We start from the raw sequence: 19,991 nt of genomic DNA on the forward strand, positions 1-19,991 counted from the left end.
AACATGCCAAAGTCACACATGACTCTTTCTTAGATGCACCCCTTCATTGGAGCCATTCTGGACACGGTTCCGTGTTGTGCCTTTTCTAGGGGAAAGAGAGTCTAGGACCTTCAGGCTGTGATCCAGATATTTCAGCCTCTGTCTTGAATTTCCGTGAGGTTATCTCTGAGGCTGTTGGGACTGATGGCATCCTGTTGATCAAGCATGCCATGTTGCATATGCGTCCCCTCTCCGACCATGTCCAAATTTTAGAAGTGTGTGCTGGTTGAGCACTCTTCTGAGTCTCACCTTTCTTATCCTCGTCTTATCCTCTGTCACACCTCCCCGTAAAGGAAGAGCTTCCAGCTGCTGAAAAATACTCCCCTTAAACATGAAGACCTGTGACCTCCGCAGTGGCCTAGAGTTGTAGAGAGGATCATCCTAGCAGACACCACCCCATGTAGCCGTACCGATAGATATATCCCAGCAAGTGAAAGTAATTGCCCTTCTGTAATGCCAAGGAGATACCATACAACTGCTGATACATCCTTCTCGGACTGGCATTACAAATCTTTGGACTCCGCCCGTCAAGTATATGGCCAGTGGATGATGTAGTGGCGTTCCCAAAAGTCAAAAGTAGGATAATGAGGCATTTCATTGTTGAAGCCATTGCTCCAGTGGTTCAGGCTTCAGTTATCAATGAAACGTTCAGATAAAACGACAAGCTAAACCCATCATTCTCCAAGTGTCTCTTTTCTTCATGCTATGGATGCATCTCTAGCTTTCTCTCTTGTGTGTATGTAAACAAATGACACGGGACGAAATACAGAGCAGGTATATCCAGGTCAAACTCCTGGAGAAAGAAACTATCTCTGCATTCACTAGTAGTGACGGCACCTAAAAAGTATAATGCATTAGCATGCATCTCTACTGCTATTCCACTGAAAGAGAGCTAGTTAATGGCCACTTTAAGAAATGAGATATATGAAAAATGAGCTCCCATTCCGAGAACTTAAAGGTCCGTCGCTGTTCTGGGCCATTGTGACTGACTTGTGGGCCAAGGATTTCTAAGAATATATGAAAAAGTATGTTGTCAAAGGAGCACATCATTAATGCAATCGAACACAACACAAGTTTGCCATCATTGGAATACTGCCACAGCCTACCAATGAGCAAAGCATTCTGAATAGGTCTCAAGTCATTATCCCCCCGAGCAGAGCAAAAGTTCTTGGACTTTTCATCTGAGGCCCTGTATTTCATCCACACTTGGAGCATGAGATTCAAAAAATTAAGTTGGAATTGAAACTGACATGTTCATGGCAGAATGGAGGGATGTCCTCACGTTTCAGTTCAAGGGGTAAGGCTGAAGCAGCCACTGAATTCATGCCTACTCATAGCACAAAACACTTCAGGAGTGACACCAGCAAAACATCAAAAACCTTTCTATCAGTACCCATCGAAAGTGACCAGCAAACCTGTCCACACAAGGTAAATAACTTGCTCATCCGTTCCCATCCAAGCAATACCCTCGTGGTTGGCAGCAACGCTAACCATCTCCTCGCATGGCAGAGGATAACCTAGCAATGAATACAAAGTATGATTATTTGGGTCATCGCCCTCTCTTCTGCACCCTCCCTTCATTTTTTGAGTCTAGACTCGTTTTTCAGGAAGTAAACCTTCTATTGAAGGAAAATTCACTGTGTTGAACAAGGGCTGCAACGCCACTTTTCTGGTCTAAAAGAAACACCCTAAACAAGAATTCCATCATATCCTGCATGCAGAGTCGTAAAACGGGTAGATCAAGAGAGACCTTCTTGTCTTCCATCAATCTACAAAACACATTCATGCCCTGATCTATGCAAGACATGGGTGGCTCATAAGATTCAGGATTGCCAACAAATAGTACACATGAAGAGTTCGTAACCTTTCATCTGTAGTCCGCCCCATCGGTTTTGATGCAGATTGTCTTAATTATAAAGGTACATTTATTTACACCTAGCTATATTATCGGCTCCTCAGATCCATTTTTCTGTAAAATAGTTTTTAGGACTTGCACATGAAACTAGACCTTTAACAAGATCTAGGTATTCAAATCAATGTAAACAAATCGTCTTATTGGCAGTAGTGATGGACACATAGCAGAAGTGTTTCCTTTTCAAGGCCAGCTGTTCGTCCTTCAGCACAAGTTTCATCACCTTCAGTAAGATGTCATCTGATGGACAAATTGCTTCCCTTCTGGGCCTTGTGACGACAAGCGTTTTCCTGGTACCAGAAGCCAGGTTATGCAGGAGACATATTAAAGAATATATAGAGGAAAAATGGTGTCCAGTCCCTTTCATGAGAATGTCAAAAGAGGGTCAGCTTAAAGGGCTTTCCTTCCCACAACCTCCCTTTAGATACATCATCATAATGCACGTCTCATGATGGGTGGAAGTACCCATAATGAGGATCTGCCAATGCAGGGACATACAGGCTCTGAAGCAAATACAGTATTAGATTAATAGGTTTGTCTTGAAGACGATGCATCTGTCTCTCAAATCCTTCCATCCATCAATTAGGCCAGTATACTTCACCACCTGGATACTACCACCACAGTGAATACTTGAACAAACAGGAGACAAGGATCCATAGTCCTCCTCAGTTAATCCCATTCGGTTAGCCACCATTTTCTGGCACGGAGCATCCCCACCACAGGAGGCCTTGTCCCAGCCGTCAGAAATCAAAGGTGGGTGTGAACTGAGCAGACATTTTCTAGAACAGCTCAATTAAGTGTTAAAAAAATGAAGTACTCCCAAGTCAAGTAAGCCTGAAGTCGTCCAGTCATTGTTCTGTTCCCCACAGAAAGAAGTTAAAAATTTCTTCAATATGCCTCCAAGCTCGCAGAATATCAGTCCCTTGGGACTGTCTTTAGAGTAAACTGCTCAAAAGTTGTTTTATTATGCATCTCTTCCTATCCTATTCTTTTCGAAGGTGGTCTCCAAGTTGAAGGGCAGCAAGGCGATGGATCTTATTTAATGCCAGCAGACTCTTAGAGTCAAGGGAAAGGGGTAGTGTCAAAAAACACTTTTTTATGCACTGCTTCCGACGCCAAATGCAATGTTTAATTAAAAGTACAAACATAGAAATACTTGAACCTAATGTAGTTGTCCAGCTGTCTGTACAGGAGGCTTTGAAGTAGACAAAATCTCTCCAGAATGTTAGGTGAGATTTACCAACACAGCTTTCCATCGCTTAGCTGACTGCCTAATCCTGAGGTTTAGTTCATACATTTGAACCTTATAGATAAGTGTGTGGCTGTCATGAGGAAAGCCAAATGTCCTTCCAAAGCATTGCCTTACTCATTGAAGTGCACGTGATTCTGCACCTGGAGTCTGCACAGGCTTGTAGACCCATAAATATGTCAGGTTTACGAAATTTACATTCGCTAAAAGTAGTACCAAATTGAACGCAGACTTTTTTGTGAATGGAAAATAATTTTGGGAACCAACCTACGTACTAATAGATCTGTTCACAAAATTCCAAATTGTCGTAGGTCGCAATCTGTCCTATTTCATCAATATTAATGCAGTTGGTTGTTTTAAAAAAATATATATTTTTATTGAAGACATGAGGACAAAGTTGCAGCAAATAAGAAACAAACTCGGCATACAAAAAAAAACCTAGCAATTGTGGCAAACACCAAAAGTTAATACATTTTGAGGCAGCAAACACAAGGGGAATAATCTTACACAAAAAAAACTCAAAGTCCATGTTAAGCAAGCATATCTTCCTTAAACAAATAAGCAGTTTCCTTAACAAATTCTCCCCAGATTTCTTCCAATTTACATAATGCTCGTACACCCCTAATTTTAGCTAATGCACGTTCCATATTGTATGTGTCTGTTACTATTGCCCACCACTCTGCCATCGATGGTGGATCTCGTGCGATCCATGCTCGAGCGATAGCTAGCCTAGCACAAGTCAGTATAATACTAATAAGTTCTCTCGAGCTATAGTCACTTGATTGTGGGCCCAGTAATATATCCGTAGCCGTGAATGATATAGATCTATTACGTTTATGGGACACAGTCTTTTCCAGTCCTCCCCAAAATGTTAATAATAATGGGCATGAATAAAACATATGTCAGCTGAGTATAAATCACGTTTTGGGCATCTAGTGCGATCGCTACTTAAGTTACTTGTTGCCCATTTTGAGATACGTGCAAGGGTATAATAGAGAAGGCAAATAGTCCTGCATGATTGCAACCTTAGACTAGACGAATATACGGATTTACGAATGGTATCCAGTGCATAAGATATGGAATTAGCAGTAATATTAGACTCCAATTTCTGACTCTAGCGTATGGCTAGTTTCCTACATTCACCATCTTTCTGAAAGTTAAAGCTTTTATATGCAGAACTGATCAATGATTTATCTTTAGCTAAGTGAATACATTCCCATATTCTAGAGTCTGGTAATTCAGTAAGTTTAAGACTGCATATAAAATAGTCTCAAATTTGATAATATTATAGGCGCATGTTTTCCGTCGCTTTCTAAAGAAGTTGAAGTCTCCCAAATGATGAAAACCCAGTATTATCGTATAAATCGCCAAGATTTTTGATACCCAGTTGTACCCACTGTCTCCCTCCCCCATCATGGAAAATTCCTGGGAGAGCTGGATTGTCCCATAAAGGTAGTCTAGAATGATATATCGACATTTGGAATTTACTAAGGATGGCTCTCCAAAGGTATACTATGTCTTGTGCAGTCTTAAAGGTTCCTTATAGGGGTGTATCATACTACGAATGCGTCCTATAAATGTCGACCAGAAGTAGGCTTTTAAATCGGGGAAGTCAAGGCCACCTTTTCCATAAGGTAATTTGATTAATTCAATTGCACGGCATGCTTTTTTATAGGCTTAATATGCCATCTCGGCCTTTAAAAAAAGAAATTTGGGAAGAATCTTCATTTTGATTAAATTAATTTTGCCAATTAAACTAAGTGGAACCTTATGCCATTTTTTCGAAACAATAGCTGTCTTTTAGCAATAATTTATAGTTCAGCGTAGCTATCTCTTCTGGGCAAGCTGAGATTTTTACTCTGAGGTAAGTAGCAGTTTTGCACACACCCTGAATTTGATCCTTTGGTTTATAGTTCATTATAATTTGCGTCTTATTAGTGTTCAACCTATAACCAGATACTAAACCAAACATCCTGGCCTCCGTAATAATCCCCGTCATTGCCTCAGCTATATTTATCGAATAAACCGCAATATCATCCACGTATACCCTCATTTTAAGGGTATTTAAACTAGACGAAAACGGTACTATACACAGGTTATTTTGTAATGCAACTAGAAACGGTGCTATGAATAGAGCAAATAATAAAGGCAACAGTGGGCACCCTTGGCGCGTACCACGCAAGATAGAAAATGTCCGACTGCATCCCTGCATAGCACACATCTTAAAGAGACACGTTAGTGATAGATTCCTTACCTTAGAATATCCCCAGGCGTCAGACTGGATCCGGGAAATTTTTGCGTAGCAATACCCCTGCGCGCCGGCAGGCGTCGTCTGCGGCTCCGCGTCTGTCGTCGGCGTCGTTAGTGCCGGAATGATGTCATCGGAGTACTTAGACGCCGCCCATGCTCCCTGACGTCAGTTCTTCTTTTTTCCGTGCCAGCTAGCGCAGATCCGGAGAAGCTCTACCCCTTAGTCATTTTTTGACCAAACTTTTTGATCATTTCTCTACTCGAGTCTTCGACTGCAACGGTGCCGGTAGGGATGCCCGGGTTCAAACCGTGTTTGAAATGCGACCGACTGATGTCGGTTACGGACCCCCATCGCCGGTGCCTGAAGTGTTTAGGCTCGACCACGACGACCGCACCTGCTCCGACTGCCAGGCCCTGACATCTAAAGCTAGGCGGGAGCGGTCCCGCAAGCGGCTCGAGCTCCGGCAGTCGGCCCGCGCCGTTCCAGGTCCCGGTCCCACGGGAGGTCGAGGGACCGGTCGCCGGGTCGGAGTCATCACAGCTCCGGGAGTGGGCATCGGTCGTCAGGATCCAAGTCCTCAGGTAAGAGGCATGTTAGGTCGGAGCGACGTCATCGTTCCTCCGACCATCCCCGACGCTCGCACGATGCGGCCGGCGGTTTGGGTGACACCACCCACGCAGCTCCGACGGAGTCGCAAGCGTCGCCACCTGCCCCACACCTTCGGGTCCCTGGGCACGGCGCGTCGCCTGAGGAGGTCGAGCGGTACCTCATGGCCATGAGGTCCCTCCCTCCTCCGCCGGGCACTGTGGCGCCTCTGGGCCCAACGGTCCCGGCTGGAGGCCCTAGCGGGTTGGGTGCTTCGGCCCCTGCGTCGCCGGCGACTTCGGTCCCGGCACCGCAGGACCTCACCGGATCCGCTTCCGGATCCGGGTCGTCGCCGGTCGACCTCACCGGCGCCGCCCCGCGGGTGTCGCCCCCGGCGCCCACTGTGGACGCCGTCCCCAATCTTCCCTTCGGTCCGACTCTGGCGCCGCTTTCGACGGCCTTTGGAGATTTTTATTTCCATGAGGAGGCCCCGTCTGCTGACCCTGTTTTACAGGAGGCGAGTGACGAGGGTGACTGGGAGGGTTCTGAGGACCCTCTGGCACAAGAGTGCCAGTCTCAAGAGGACTGGACATATGAGCTTGGGGAGGCCAGTGGTATTGACACTTCGCCAGACACTGGATTTGTCTCCCCTCCCACCGTGGCTACGGAGGAGGGGGCTGCTTACAGTGTAGTGTTGAGGAGGGCGGCCAAGGCCTTAAACCTTGAGCTCCCCGTCGCGGCCGTGAGGACTAACCTCCTCACTGAGGTCCTTAAACCGCAGGCAAGCTCCAGTGAGCCTCTGCTGCCGTTTAACGAGGCCTTGTGTGACGTTCTTGTGGGCACTTGGTCCAAGCCCGCCACAGGTCCGCCTGTGGATAGGAACGTGGCCAGACGCTACCGCCCGGCTCCGGGAGACCCTTGCTTTTTGTCCACCCATCCTACCCCCGAGAGCCTGGTTATCCAGGCCTCCACTTCCCAGACCGCATTTCCGACGGCTCCGCCCGATCGGGAATCCAAGAGATATGAACAATTCGGGAAGAAAGTGTTCTCGTCCCTGAGTTTGGGACTGCGGTCTGTCAATACCGCATGTCTCTTGGGCCGCTACACCCACACCCTGTGGGACACGGTCGCGGACGTGGTGCCACAATGCCCGGAGGAGGTCCGGGCTAAACTCGCCCAAGCCCTTGTGGAGGGCCGAGATGCAGCGCGATATTCCATCCGGTGTGAGCTGGATACCACAGACTCACTGGGAAGGGCTATGGCAACAACGGTGGCGGTTCGATGCCACGCTTGGTTGAGGTCCGCCAACTTTTCGGCCGATGTCCAGGCCACTCTTCTGGCCATGCCGTTCGATGGCCGTCGCCTCTTTGGCGACAAGGCAGACCATACGCTGGAACGTTTTAAGGACTCCAGGGCTCCGGCCAAGTCCTTGGGCCTCTCGGCCACACGCCAGCAATCGGGTGCCTTTCGCTCCTTTCGGGGCCACGGAAGGGCGTCCCCACACGTGCTGCCAGCCACGCACCGCAGAATTTTCAACAGCGCGGTGGCGGCCGTGGAAACCGCCATGGCGGCGGTCGGGGCCAGTCCACACCTCCCTCCGCAGCACCTGCTCAAAACCTTCCTAGTCCGTGTTTTCACGCCCATGTGACGCCAGTGGGGGGCAGGGTTCGTCATCACCTCTTCCACTGGCGCACTGTCACGTCGGACAGGTGGGTGCTGCAAATCGTCCGAAGGGGCTACTCCCTCCCCTTCGAGGCGACCCCTCCAGCCATGCCACCGCAATTCCACCGCGTGTCGGGGGATCACTTGCAACTTCTGCAAGGGGAAGTCACGGCCCTCTTGGCCAAGGGGGCCATCGACCGCATTCCTGGGTCAGAAGTAGGGTGTGGTTGTTACTCTCACTACTTTCTGGTACCCAAGAAGGGCAAAGGGGGCCTACGCCCTATCTTGGACCTACGGAACGTCAACGGCTTCCTCCGGAAGGAGAAGATCAAGATGCTGACTTTGGCTCAGGTCTTAGCTGCCCTGGACCCCGGAGACTGGATGGTAGCGTTGGACTTGCAGGACGCTTATTTTCACATCCCCGTCCTGCCGGCCCACCGGCGTTACCCGCGGTTCACGGTAGGCCACGAGCACTTTCAGTTTACTGTGCACCACTTCGGCCTTACGAGCGCCCCACCGGTGTTCACGAAGGTGATGGTGGTAGTCGCAGCTCATCTGCCCAGGTTAGGGGTGTCAGTCTTCCCCTACCTCGACGACTGGTTGTTGAAGGCGGGCTCGCCCCAGACAGTCGTCAGCCACCTCCAGACTACGGCCGACCTCCTGCACTTGCTGGGGTTCTTCATCAATGTGCTGAAGTCGCACCTATACCCCTTTCAGAAGCTCCTCTTCATCGGAGCGGTTCTAGACTCGGCGCAGTTTCGGGTTTATCCTCCCGAACAGCGGGTTCGGGATATTCAGGCTCTGATTCCGATCTTTCAGCCTTTATCCCGGGTCTCGGTCAGGTTGACGCTGCAGCTTCTGGGGCTGATGGCCTCCTGCATCCTTCTGGTGCATCACGCCCGGTGGCGGATGCAGGCTCTGCAGTGGGACCTGAAGTTTTAGTGGGCCCAGCATCAGGGCAACATGTCCGATCACGTCTTGATCTCGGAGGGCACTGCAAGACAGTTGCAGTGGTGGCTCACGGACCGCGATTGGGTCAGTGGCAGATCCCTCTCCCTACCCCACCCGGAGCACGTGGTTGTGACGGACGCGTCCCTCCAGGGCTGGGGTGGCCACATGGGAGAGGCGGAGATCAGAGGACTCTGGTCTCCGGCGGAGTCCCGGCTCCACATCAACTTTTTGGAGCTGCGGGCGATCCGTTTAGCACTGAAGGCATTCCTCCCCTCTGTCCTGGGGAGTGTAGTGCAGGTGTTCACGGACAACACCACCGCCATGTGGTACTGCAACAAACAGGGCGGGGTGGGGTCTTGGGCCCTATGCCAGGAGGCTCTGCGCCTCTGGCAGTGGCTGGAACGTCAGGGCGTGACCCTGGTGGTTTAACACCTGGCAGGTTCTCTGAATGCCAGGGCGGACGAACTCAGCCGTTGGTGCATGATGGATCACGAATGGCGTCTGAGCTCGGACGTGGCGCAAGGCCTCTTTCAGCAGTGGGGAGAGCATTGGTTAGATCTATTCGCCACCGAATAGATCGCGCAATGTCATCAGTTCTGCGCGTTGGAATTTCCAAGGCGGCATTCGCTCGGAGACGCTTTTCGGCGCGAGTGGAGTTGCGGTCTGTTGTACGCCTTTCCGCCTATACCACTTCTGCCCAGATTGCTGAAGAAGATCAGGCGTGACCGAGCCCAGGTTATCCTTGTGGCTCCGGACTGGGCACGAAGATACTGGTATCCCGAGCTACTCAGCATGTCAGTAGATCCCCCGATACGTCTGCCTCTTCGGGAGGACCTTCTGTCGCAGCAGCAAGGGACGGTCCTCCACCCGAACCGGTCCAGTCTCCACCTACAAGCTTGGAGATTGAGCAGCGGCAGTTGAGGCCATTTGACTTGCCTCCTGAAGTCTGTAATGTCTTTCTGGCAGCCAGGGGTCCCTCCACAAAGTCGGTATACGCCTGCAGGTGGAACAGATTTGTGGCATGGTGCACAGCAAAGGCTGTGGACCCTTTCTCTGCACCCCTTTCTGAGGTTCTCCTCTTCCTTCTTTCTCTTGCCCAACAGGGCTCTGCTCTGGGCACTGTCAAGGGGTACCTTTCTGCCCTTTCCACCTTCTTAAGGCTACCTGATCAGCCTTCTTTGTTCAAGTCCCCTATTGTAAATAGATTTTTAAAGGGCATCACACACATGTTCCCTCCTGTTCCTTTCGTGATGCCCCAGTGGGACTTGAACCTTGTTCTCACTTACCTGATGTGTGCTCCCTTTGAGCCGCTCCATAACTGTCCTCTCCGTCTTCTTACGTTGAAGACTGCCTTCCTGGTGGCCATCACCTCTGCCAGGAGAGTGAGTGAGCTCCAGGCTCTTTCTTCCACACCTCCTTTCCTCTCTGTTCATCCGGACAAGGTTGTGTAGCGGACAAGACCTTCTTTCCTGCCCAAGGTTGTCACGGCCTTCCACATCGGGCAGTCCATTACTTTGCCCATCTTCTTTCTGCCTCCGCATCCCTCGAAAGATGAAGAGAGGCTCCATCGTCTGGACCCAAAACGTGCGCTCTATTACTACTTGGATCGCACACGCCAGTTCCGGGTGGATGACCAACTCTTTGTTGGTTACGTGGGCGCTAAGAAGGGAAAGGCGGTGCACAAGCGGACCATCTCCCGGTGGATCATCTTGTGTATCCAGGCTTGTTACTCCTTGGCTAAGAAGGAGCCCCCTGTTGGATTGAGGGCTCATTCCACTCGGGCCACGGCGACTACCACTGCCCTGGGCCGGGGAGTGCCCTTGCAGGACATTTGCCAGGCAGCTACGTGGGCCTCGCTGCACACGTTTGCAAGACACTACTGCCTGGACAGTCAAGTCCGGAGGGATGGCTTCTTTGGCCGTTCCGTCCTCCAGGACTTTCTAGTGTGATTATTGGTTCGCAGACCCACCACCGGGGTTGGTATTGCTGGGGTATCTATTCTAAGGTAAGGAATCTATCACTAACATGTCTCTTTCAGATGCACAAGTTACTACTTGTGTAACGATATATCTGTAAGAGACATTAGTTAGTGATAGATTCCTTACCGACCCACCCATCCTCCCCGTTCTGCGAACCGATATCTAGGGTTAAGGTCATCCCCTTTCAGGGCCCTAGTTTCGTGGCACCAGTGTTGGTTCTATCATGGCTCTGCGTATCTGGCGCGGAAAAGCTGTGTATCAGAACTGACGTCAGCGCGCATGGGCGGCGTCTAAGTACTCCGATGACGTCATTCCGGCGCTAACGACGCCGACGACGGACGCGGAGCCGCCGACGACGCCTGCCGGCGCGCAGGGGTATTGCTACGCAAACATTTCCGGATCCAGTCTGACGCCTGGGGATATTCTAAGGTAAGGAATCTATCACTAACTAATGTCTCTTACAGATATATCATTACACGAGTAGTAACTTGTGCTTTAGCTCATGAAGTATCATACAGAGCCTTTATCCATTTCAAAAATTAGTTCTCAATGCCAAATCTATTCAGCACAGCCCATAGGTAATCCCACCCCACTCGGTCAAATGCTTTCTCAGCATCAAGTAGTATTGAACCTTGTTCTCACTTACCTGATGTGTGCTCCCTTTGAGCCGCTCCATAACTTTCTGGGGTGGAACTTACCTTAGCAACATCAAAAGCAGTAAAAGCCATATTAATATGTGTCGTAGTATCCCTACCGGGTACAAATCCGTGCTGTTGTGGAGAAACCAGGGCAGATATTATTGGGGCAAGTCGGTTAGCCATTATTTTGGCAAATAGCTTAGCATCAGTGTTTATTAACGAAATCGGTCGATAAGACCCACATTCATCTGATGCTTTATTCTTCTGAAGAAAAAATATAATTTGCATGATATTCCATGACTCAGGAGCTTTCCCCTCTTGTCCAATCACTCGACTGAGTATAGGGGCTAGTTCCTCTATGCAATGTTTATATAGCTCAACCGGAATCGAATCTTTCCCTGATGATTTGCCGGAGGGTAAAGCAGAAATTGCCAATCTAATTTCAGCTTGAGTATCTTCTTTATTCAGCATATCTGCTTGCTCCATTACAGTACGGTTCACTTAATTAGTCTGTAAATATATGTTAATATCATCAAGACCCGGTCGCCTTTCAGGAGTATATAATTCCTTATAGTATCTAGCAAACTGTTTTAGTATTTGGAGGGAGTTATTATATATCACATTGTCAGGGCCTTTAATAGTCCTAACTAATGTTTTAGCCTTATTTTCTGCCACCTTATAAGCTAATATCTTTCCTACTGTTTCGCCACCTTCATACTGAGAGAGACGATATTTATTTAGTTTGATAACTTTTTTCTCTCAGCGTCTGTTTTAAAGCAGACTTAAGTCCTTAAAACCTAGGTTAGTTCTTCTGAGTTAGACCCTTGTAGCAGCGCTGTTGCTAGCTGTTTTTCTGCATGTAATATTTTCGCTATAGTATCATCTGTATCCTATTTATTCGCAGAGTTCTGCCTAAATATGTACTACTAAGAGAAACCCGTGATGCTGGCCTTACCGGAGTCCCATACCATATTGTAAGAGGCTGAACCAATATTAATTTCCCAAAAATCTTTTTTGTGGGCCTTAGGTTTAAGTATCAAATCTGCATTAAGCAGCAAATGTCGTGGGAATGAAAAAAAACGATAGATGGGTTTCTTAGTCAGTATTTTAAAAGAAAGGATGATAGGGTTGTGGTCTGATGTGACCCGCGGGCATATCTCCATGCTACTTGTTTCCAAAATATATTTGACGCCCATGCCATATAAATGCGGGAGCATCATTTATGCACCGCTGAATAATAAGTATAACCGGCAAGATCAGGATGTAATACCCTCCAAGCGTCTTTAATATTGTGGATGCTCCCAATTTCTAAAATTGCTGCCCTGGTTTTACGCATCTTCCTAAATGCCCCCCATCTGGAGGTGTCAATATCATAGTTCATGATACAGTTAAATTCACCAAATATCAGATGCTCCCCCTCCCATTCAAGAAGTTTAATATTTATCTTATCAATAACAGTGGGATCGTCTATATTTCAGCCGTAGACCACACAAAACGGGTACTTCTTATTTTCTATAATAAGTTGGGCGATAGGCCATCTACCATTTTTATCTGTCGAGGTTTTGATTGTCTCAGCTTTGAAAAATTTACTTTGTAAAATAGCAACTCCTCTAATTGACACATTTAAGTCAGAACTTACAACAACATTATACCCTAATTCTTTAAGGACATTAAGGTCCTCATAGCATCTATGTGTCTCAGAAAGTAAAGCTATATGCGGGCTATACATCCTTAACTCCTCAAAAACTAAGCGCCGTTTGTTCCTACTATTTGGCCCTGCCACATTCCAAGCAAGATACCTTACTTTATCCATAACAGTAGCTGTCTCACCTCCCCTTGCCCCCTGCTCATTAGAAAAAAAGAGAAAAAACATAAGCAAAACGCTTTGCCACTTATTGTCTTTTTAAAAACTCGACTCATGTCAATTTTACCCACTCCAAGGACCCCCCCACCCCTAAGCCCTCTTCCCACCCCATTCCTCACCATCCCTACCCGCCCCACCCACCCCCTATTTCTTCGTAGAGGTGGAATCCCCTCTCTAACCAGCTGCTGTTGATTTGGGCAGCCAAAAGAGTCACAGCAGTACCCACCCCTCTCTCCCAAAAACCCCACAAATATCTCCAATACGACCGTATACAACACAAAAGAATACTTCGATACATCATAATCCTAAAGCCGTTATTTAACAACATAAAGAGAAAAAGAGAAAATCTACTATCAGCAATTCTAAAACCGCTACCTGCACCATTTTAACTCTTTAGCATTTTAAATCATTATATATAGTCAGTCACTGTATAATTATTCTGCTGATTTCTCAGTTTCTCTCCGCCATTTTTCCACCATTTTGGCCGCTTCTAGGTCATCAGAAAAGAAAAATGTATGACCATTCTTGAATACTTTGACGCGCTGGTTCTTGCAAGAAAGCTTGACCAACCATGGCCTTAATTGGATCAATATATTGTAGTAACTTCCAGTGCTTCTCCATGGTAATTTTACTTAAGTCTGATCTGACAAAAAAAGTTATCGACTCTATAGTGACTGGTTTATTAGGTCGAGCTTTCAGCAACACCGCCTGCCTTAGCAAAAAGTTACCCATATAAATCAGAAAGGGCCGGGGATACTGGTTATCTTTGTTCTGTTGGACTAAAGGTAATCTTTGAGCCCTTTGCAGCTGCGAGTCCCAGTCCCAATCTGATAAGTCCGGAAATGCTTTTTGAAAAAACGTAACCATAAATGCTCGAGGATCTCCACCTTCAGCCCCTTCTGGTATGCCAAAGACTCGAAGATTTTGACTTCTTTGTCGATTTTACATATCCTCAATTTTATTTTGCAAATTTACAATCTGAGTCTCCTGTTTGTTAACACGTGTCTTTGTACAGTTAGAGAGTTCCTCAGAATCTGCAACCCTTTGCTGTAGCTCTGTCACCTCTAGCGTGAGACCCCCTAATTTATTTTCCAAAGTGTTTAGAGAACGTTGCATTTTATCGTTGTCTGCACGCATCTGCATGTAGTGTTGCTGTGATTCGTGTTTCTGTTCATTTAAGAGTTGGACGATCATATTAAGGGATGCATCCTCCTTAGTGGCCTCAGTCTCAATCGTAATCTGTGATTGGGCAGCTGTTTGATTCGGGCCCGTGTTCATGCTATCCATATTATAAGTCATGCCATTAGTATCAAGTGTAGCCTGGGGGAGATTTTGACCAGGCATGTTTGATATACAGTTGTCGAGTGTATTTGTATTCTTAGGCTGTGTTTCTTTGAGCGCTCCCTCCCCTGGGCTGTTCCCTGAAAGCCGTAGTACCATCATCTTTACCCCACCTTTGGCTTGCACCCATTTTCGTAAAGGGCTATTGTCGACGATAGTTTTAGCTTTTATCCCGCTTTGCATGTGCGTTGTTTTTTTAGATTTGTTTCTAGATTTTCCTTTAGCTTTTTTTGCAGCAGAGCCTTTATTCATATTATGCATTTTCCCGGGAATGGTTTCCTCCATTTCTTCAAAATCATCGTTAAATTCAGAGTCGATTTGTGAGTCATCCCCTACAGTAGCTCTGTCTATAGCTATGCATAGCTCCTCTCCCAGCTTTTGTGTCATGCTTAGCCCAAAATTGTTTGGGAAGAGTTGTTCAGAAGTTATAGTTGATATTGGTAAATCCGGACAGTTAAGCAAATCACCCACACATAAAGTTTCTGGTAGATCTGGGTGCCCTTTAGCTGTAGATGAGGTTGAGATTTTACTTTTTGGAGCCATTAGCGGTGACTCGCTATCCATGACCCCATCTGTATCTCTCTCTACATCTACATCTACCCCAGCACCCCTTGTCAATACGTTAGTCAGTTCCACTGTTGTTCCCGCTGACTCTTTAACAGGAGTTTGGGTTGGAAGTAGGGCGGGGGCCGCACTACAAGACAAGTCTTTAGAGATCGCGTTATTGCCCTGCTGCACAATTGAGGTTACAGTATTGCTGCTATTAGGCATTTGTACATTTTTGCTTCCACTTTTACTGTCCGGATCTAGGGCTGCTTTTGGAGGCGGTAGTGTTGGAGGTTTAATCAAAGACAAGCCCATTCTTTCTAGTGCAATTGCTTTATTTACAAAGCTATTAGCTTCTTCAGTTGCCACATTCTTACCAGCTCTCGTGAATCTCGCCGGATTTTTAGGTGCCATCTCCCTATATTGAAAGTGTTGTATCCTTATCTGCCCAATTTGCTCCGCGCTAGCCTCCACGGGGCAGTGAATTGGAGAGATGACAATAGAAGTCAACAGACGTGGCTTCAAATGGCCTGGGATTTTTGCCAAGGACGGGTGTTTCACCCGTAATAACAGCCACACACGAGTCCCATTTAATCGCAGCATCCAAGGGTTTCTCCTCTTATCTCAGTACCTTATGCAGTGCCTTATCTTCCGAGTCTTTTTTCGGGTGGCGGCAAACATTGTTGTGTGTCAAGTCCGGATCCAGATTTGCCTCCGCACCGCAGCTAGGTCGTTTTCAAGTCCGCTAGATAGCTAAATAGCTAAGTGTCCAAATGCAGGTGCCAGGTATTAAAAAAAAAACTAAATATCCAGGTGTTCAGTTTAAGCAAGGAAAAAAAAAAAAGGTTTTCTTTTACACCTGTCTTTTTCCGCTCCAGTTCACCTCTGCACAATTTCAAAATCCAATAGATAGCCAAAGATGTCCAAAAGTGTCCAAAAAAAGAATTTTTTCCCAACTATGCCTGCGTGAGTCTTCTCAGCACTTCGCCACCGTTCCTCGCAATACAATGTGGCCATACAGTGCAACAATGTATCAATATAAAAGCGGAGTCAGCTTTCATTTAGACTCATTCTCGTGCTTAACCATCAGCTGGGGATTTCAGCGAGTCTCGGCACGCAACTCCTGCAGTTGGTTGTGAATGCTGACTCACTACGTTTGGATGTCATCACAGGAATGATGGCCTGCTGACGACAGCAGACCACCAAGCCTGTGCACGCATTTTAATAAATTTTTTTTTTTCATGCAGCCAATTTTTTTTTACTTTTGTTTCAGAGTTGGCCGTGGTCCTCTGGACCATTGTCTACTCCCAAACAACCTTTTTTATTACTTTTTTTTTTTTTTTTTTTTTTACAATCGGTGAGGCTCCAGGGGTTCCCTTCCATTTTGCAAATGTGTTATCACCTCTGCTTGGTACTCTGTAACTTTTCAATGTTTTGCGACCAGATTATAGTTCTAAAATATTGATACATACCATAACTAGTCGCTATTTGCAATGAGCCCAGTAAACATGCCCTTTGAAATTTTAACTTATGGGTTTCTAAACCCATTTTATGCTTTGGTAACTTGTAACTGAATGGGTTTAGTACAGGACAATTAGCCATTTTGCTGTTGCAAACCCTTTATTTATTTTATTTATTTATTTCAATTTATATAGCGCGTTATAACCCAGGGGTCTCTAAGCGCTTTATCAGGGACCAGATATCAAATACTGTGGAGGACAACTGTTCATAAAAAGTTACAAATCACCCCATGCTTGCTGGAAAAGCACTGTTTTTAGTTTTTTTTGGAAGGTCAACAGATTCGTCTCCTTCCGTAGTTCTATTGGCAGCTTATTCCAGGCTGTTGGGAGCAAATATGAAGAGGCACGTCCACCTACTGTGGCCAATCTACAACGTGGTTGAATAAGAAGAGAGGCGTCAGCAGATCGAAGTGTCCGTGCTGGGCTATAGGGGATAAGGCGAGATTTCATGTACATTGGAGCCTTACCATACAGGGCTTTGTGAACAATGCACAATCCTTTAAACATCACCCTTTGCTTAACCGGCAGCCAGTGCAGTTCTTGCATAAGGGGAGATGCATGGGTATTCCTTGGCTTTTTAAAGATCAGCCTAGCAGCGTCATTCATGACAACCTGCATCTTGTTCAGTAATTTTTGTGGCAGTCCTATATATAGCGAGTTGCCATAGTCTAGCCTAGCCAGGATCGTGGCGGAGACCGCTCGCCTCAGGGTGGAAAAGGACAACAAAGGTGAAACTTTTTTAAGTTGTCGGAGAAGGCCGACACAGGGGAATCAGTCGGGCTTCCTTAAAGGAAGTCGGAACTTGGCCTGTTAGTAAAGAAGTATTTAGTAAATTCAACACTTCTTCCTCTATACCTGGCAGTGCTAGTTTAAACACCTCTGGTGGGCACGGGTCTGCCAAGGAACCCGATTTAACCCGACTCAGAAGAGCTGACAGCCTTTCCTTCGTAATCAAGGAAAAGGCCATTAAAGGACTAGTCACCGATATTCTACCAGGTAAATCCAGCGAGGGACAGTCAAACTCGGGGGTTGCTCCAATTTCAGCTACTAGGTCCGAGATTTTGTTCACAAAGAAATCTTGACATTTTTGGCAGTCCTCTTGCATGAACTCCATAGTTTGTTCTTTGTTTTTCCTGAGTTCCGTAAGGACTTTAAAGGTTTCTTTCTGAGGGTTTCTAGCAGTAGTTATTCTCTCCTCAAAGAACTCTACTTTCCTAGCTATAATCGCCTGTTTGTAATTAGCGAGTGCCTGTTTATACTGGCTCCGAAAGTTGGAATCATAATGCTTCCGCCAAGCTCTTTCTAATTTCCGAAGCCCTCGTTTCCTCTCCCTAAGGAGTTCGTTGTACCAGGGGGCCCCATGTCCTCTGTTCACTATATTCAACCTGAGTATTGGTGCCACGTGGTCCATAGTCTTTTTGAGTTTATCCAGTAGTTCTTTACAGAGGACCTCAGAATTTTCTGTCCAAGTGTTAGGAGATGGATAGGTTCGGAGAGGATTTAACATTTTATCTCCATTGATGTTTTTCCATTTCCTGACCGCCTTCCATCCTTCCCTAGGCTTCATTGCTTGTTCGTCCAGCAGGACCTCACCCCTCACCAAAGAGTGATCAGACCAAACACATGGCTGGACCATCACCGTATCCTGCACAGGAGGTGTTGTCCAAATCAAGTCCAGGGTAGGACCCTTGACGTGTGTTGTCACGACCGCGTATCCTCAGGATCAGGGCGATGCTATACAGGGGTCCACCTCCAGACTACCCTATACTCTGAAATCAAATACCACAGAGCATAAGGGAATATGGCGAGGGAAAAAAAGACCAGGAAGGGACTGGAACGGGACGGGAGGCTGAAATGAGAAAAAACCAAGAAAACAAACAAACATTAATAACACAGATCTGCTAACTACTCTCGGTATATCTCGCTAGGACACCACCTACCACGGGCACTAGCTATAATTTCGTCTTCTCCCTCCCGGTAGGTAGTGTATAGACCTTCTTCCGCTTTAACATACAAATCTGGAATGTAAGAAACAAGGTCAGCATTCATTTAAGCTTTCCACACCCCAAACACTCTTCCAATGCTGTGTTCACCCACACACACCTACCAGCCTTCCTGGTTTTGCACCAAAGTAATTTCCCAATAGTAAACCTTCGTGAATCCAAATGAAGAGGTAATTGTGCTCAAAAATAACTTGATCAGTCTTTGAAAGTCTCTGGATTGATCCAAAGCAAAAAACACAGTCTTGTAACCAATGTTCAGTAATTCAGTATAATTCCAATATTAAAAGCGCTATATCCCAGGTCATAGTAATCAAAATCTAAGGTACTAGACTGCATCTTCATATAAAAGCGCTAGTGCTCATAAATTCATTACTTGCAGAACTCACAGAATTCATGCGCTGTAGTCCAATCTTTTTTCTGTTCCAAAGGACTCCGAGAACACCAGCCGGTGCCAGAACCGCGTTCAGCAGCCGCTGAACGCACTAAAAGGAAGCCGCTACTCCCCGCTCGTTATTTCTCTCAACCGAGAGAACAAAGACGTTTTGAAAAAGGCCGCCTCAGGATTCAGCCGCTTCACCCCTCCTTTAACGCCGGATACCTTCCAGCAGGAATTGAGGGGAAATCCGCACCGCAACACAGCTGAGGCACACGGCAGCCGCCGCACGCCTTCTCTTCTCGATAGAGAACTCCGCCTTGGCTGGCTCACAACCAACGCGGGAAAACACGAGTCCTGGAATAGAAACTCTCTCAGGGAAACAGCAGCTACAGCAACGCCGCTAAGTACTTCAAAGAACTCCGCTTTGACCGGCTCTCTGCCAAACGCGGTTCAAACATCGGAACCAGCACAAACAAGTTCAAGGTGCAAAATCACGTACACAGCGCCCCAGCAGGCAGAGACATATATAGATGATAACCCCTCCCAGCTTACTAAGCATTCTGGTCTTTGTAGTGTATTACATCTTATAGAACCAAAACTAACTCAACAGGCGCTCCAAAAATCGAATCATGACATGTTGGACCCCTCACTAGTTGGACAAACTCCAGGGATGTCAATGCCTTATCAATCTGAAGAGCCTGTCCTTCCTTCTGAGCTTTCTCCCATTGATAATTAAAATCACCCATGATAATCACCTTATCGTATCTTGAGCGTGTATCTTGGGCCAATCTCAGGAATGAGTCGGGGAAATCCGGCGATGCCCACGGAGGGCGATAGACTAGAAGAATGATTATACAGTCTGCCCCCAACTTCAGTTTAACACCCAACACCTCAGCGCCACCCATACTTTCGGCTAGGAGTCTTTCACCCTGTAGGCGTGAGCTATATAGAAGGGCCACCCCACCCCCTCTCTTCGTCTCTGCTCTATTTAGATGAAGCGCCGAAAAGTGCGCTGACAGTGACGCTATGCGGTCTGACATAGAGGAGTCCTCTAACCACGTCTCTGTTACTCCCA

Source organism: Lissotriton helveticus, chromosome 3_1 (genome assembly GCF_964261635.1).
Source record: "Lissotriton helveticus chromosome 3_1, aLisHel1.1, whole genome shotgun sequence".
In the NCBI taxonomy this organism is placed as follows: domain Eukaryota; kingdom Metazoa; phylum Chordata; class Amphibia; order Caudata; family Salamandridae; genus Lissotriton; species Lissotriton helveticus.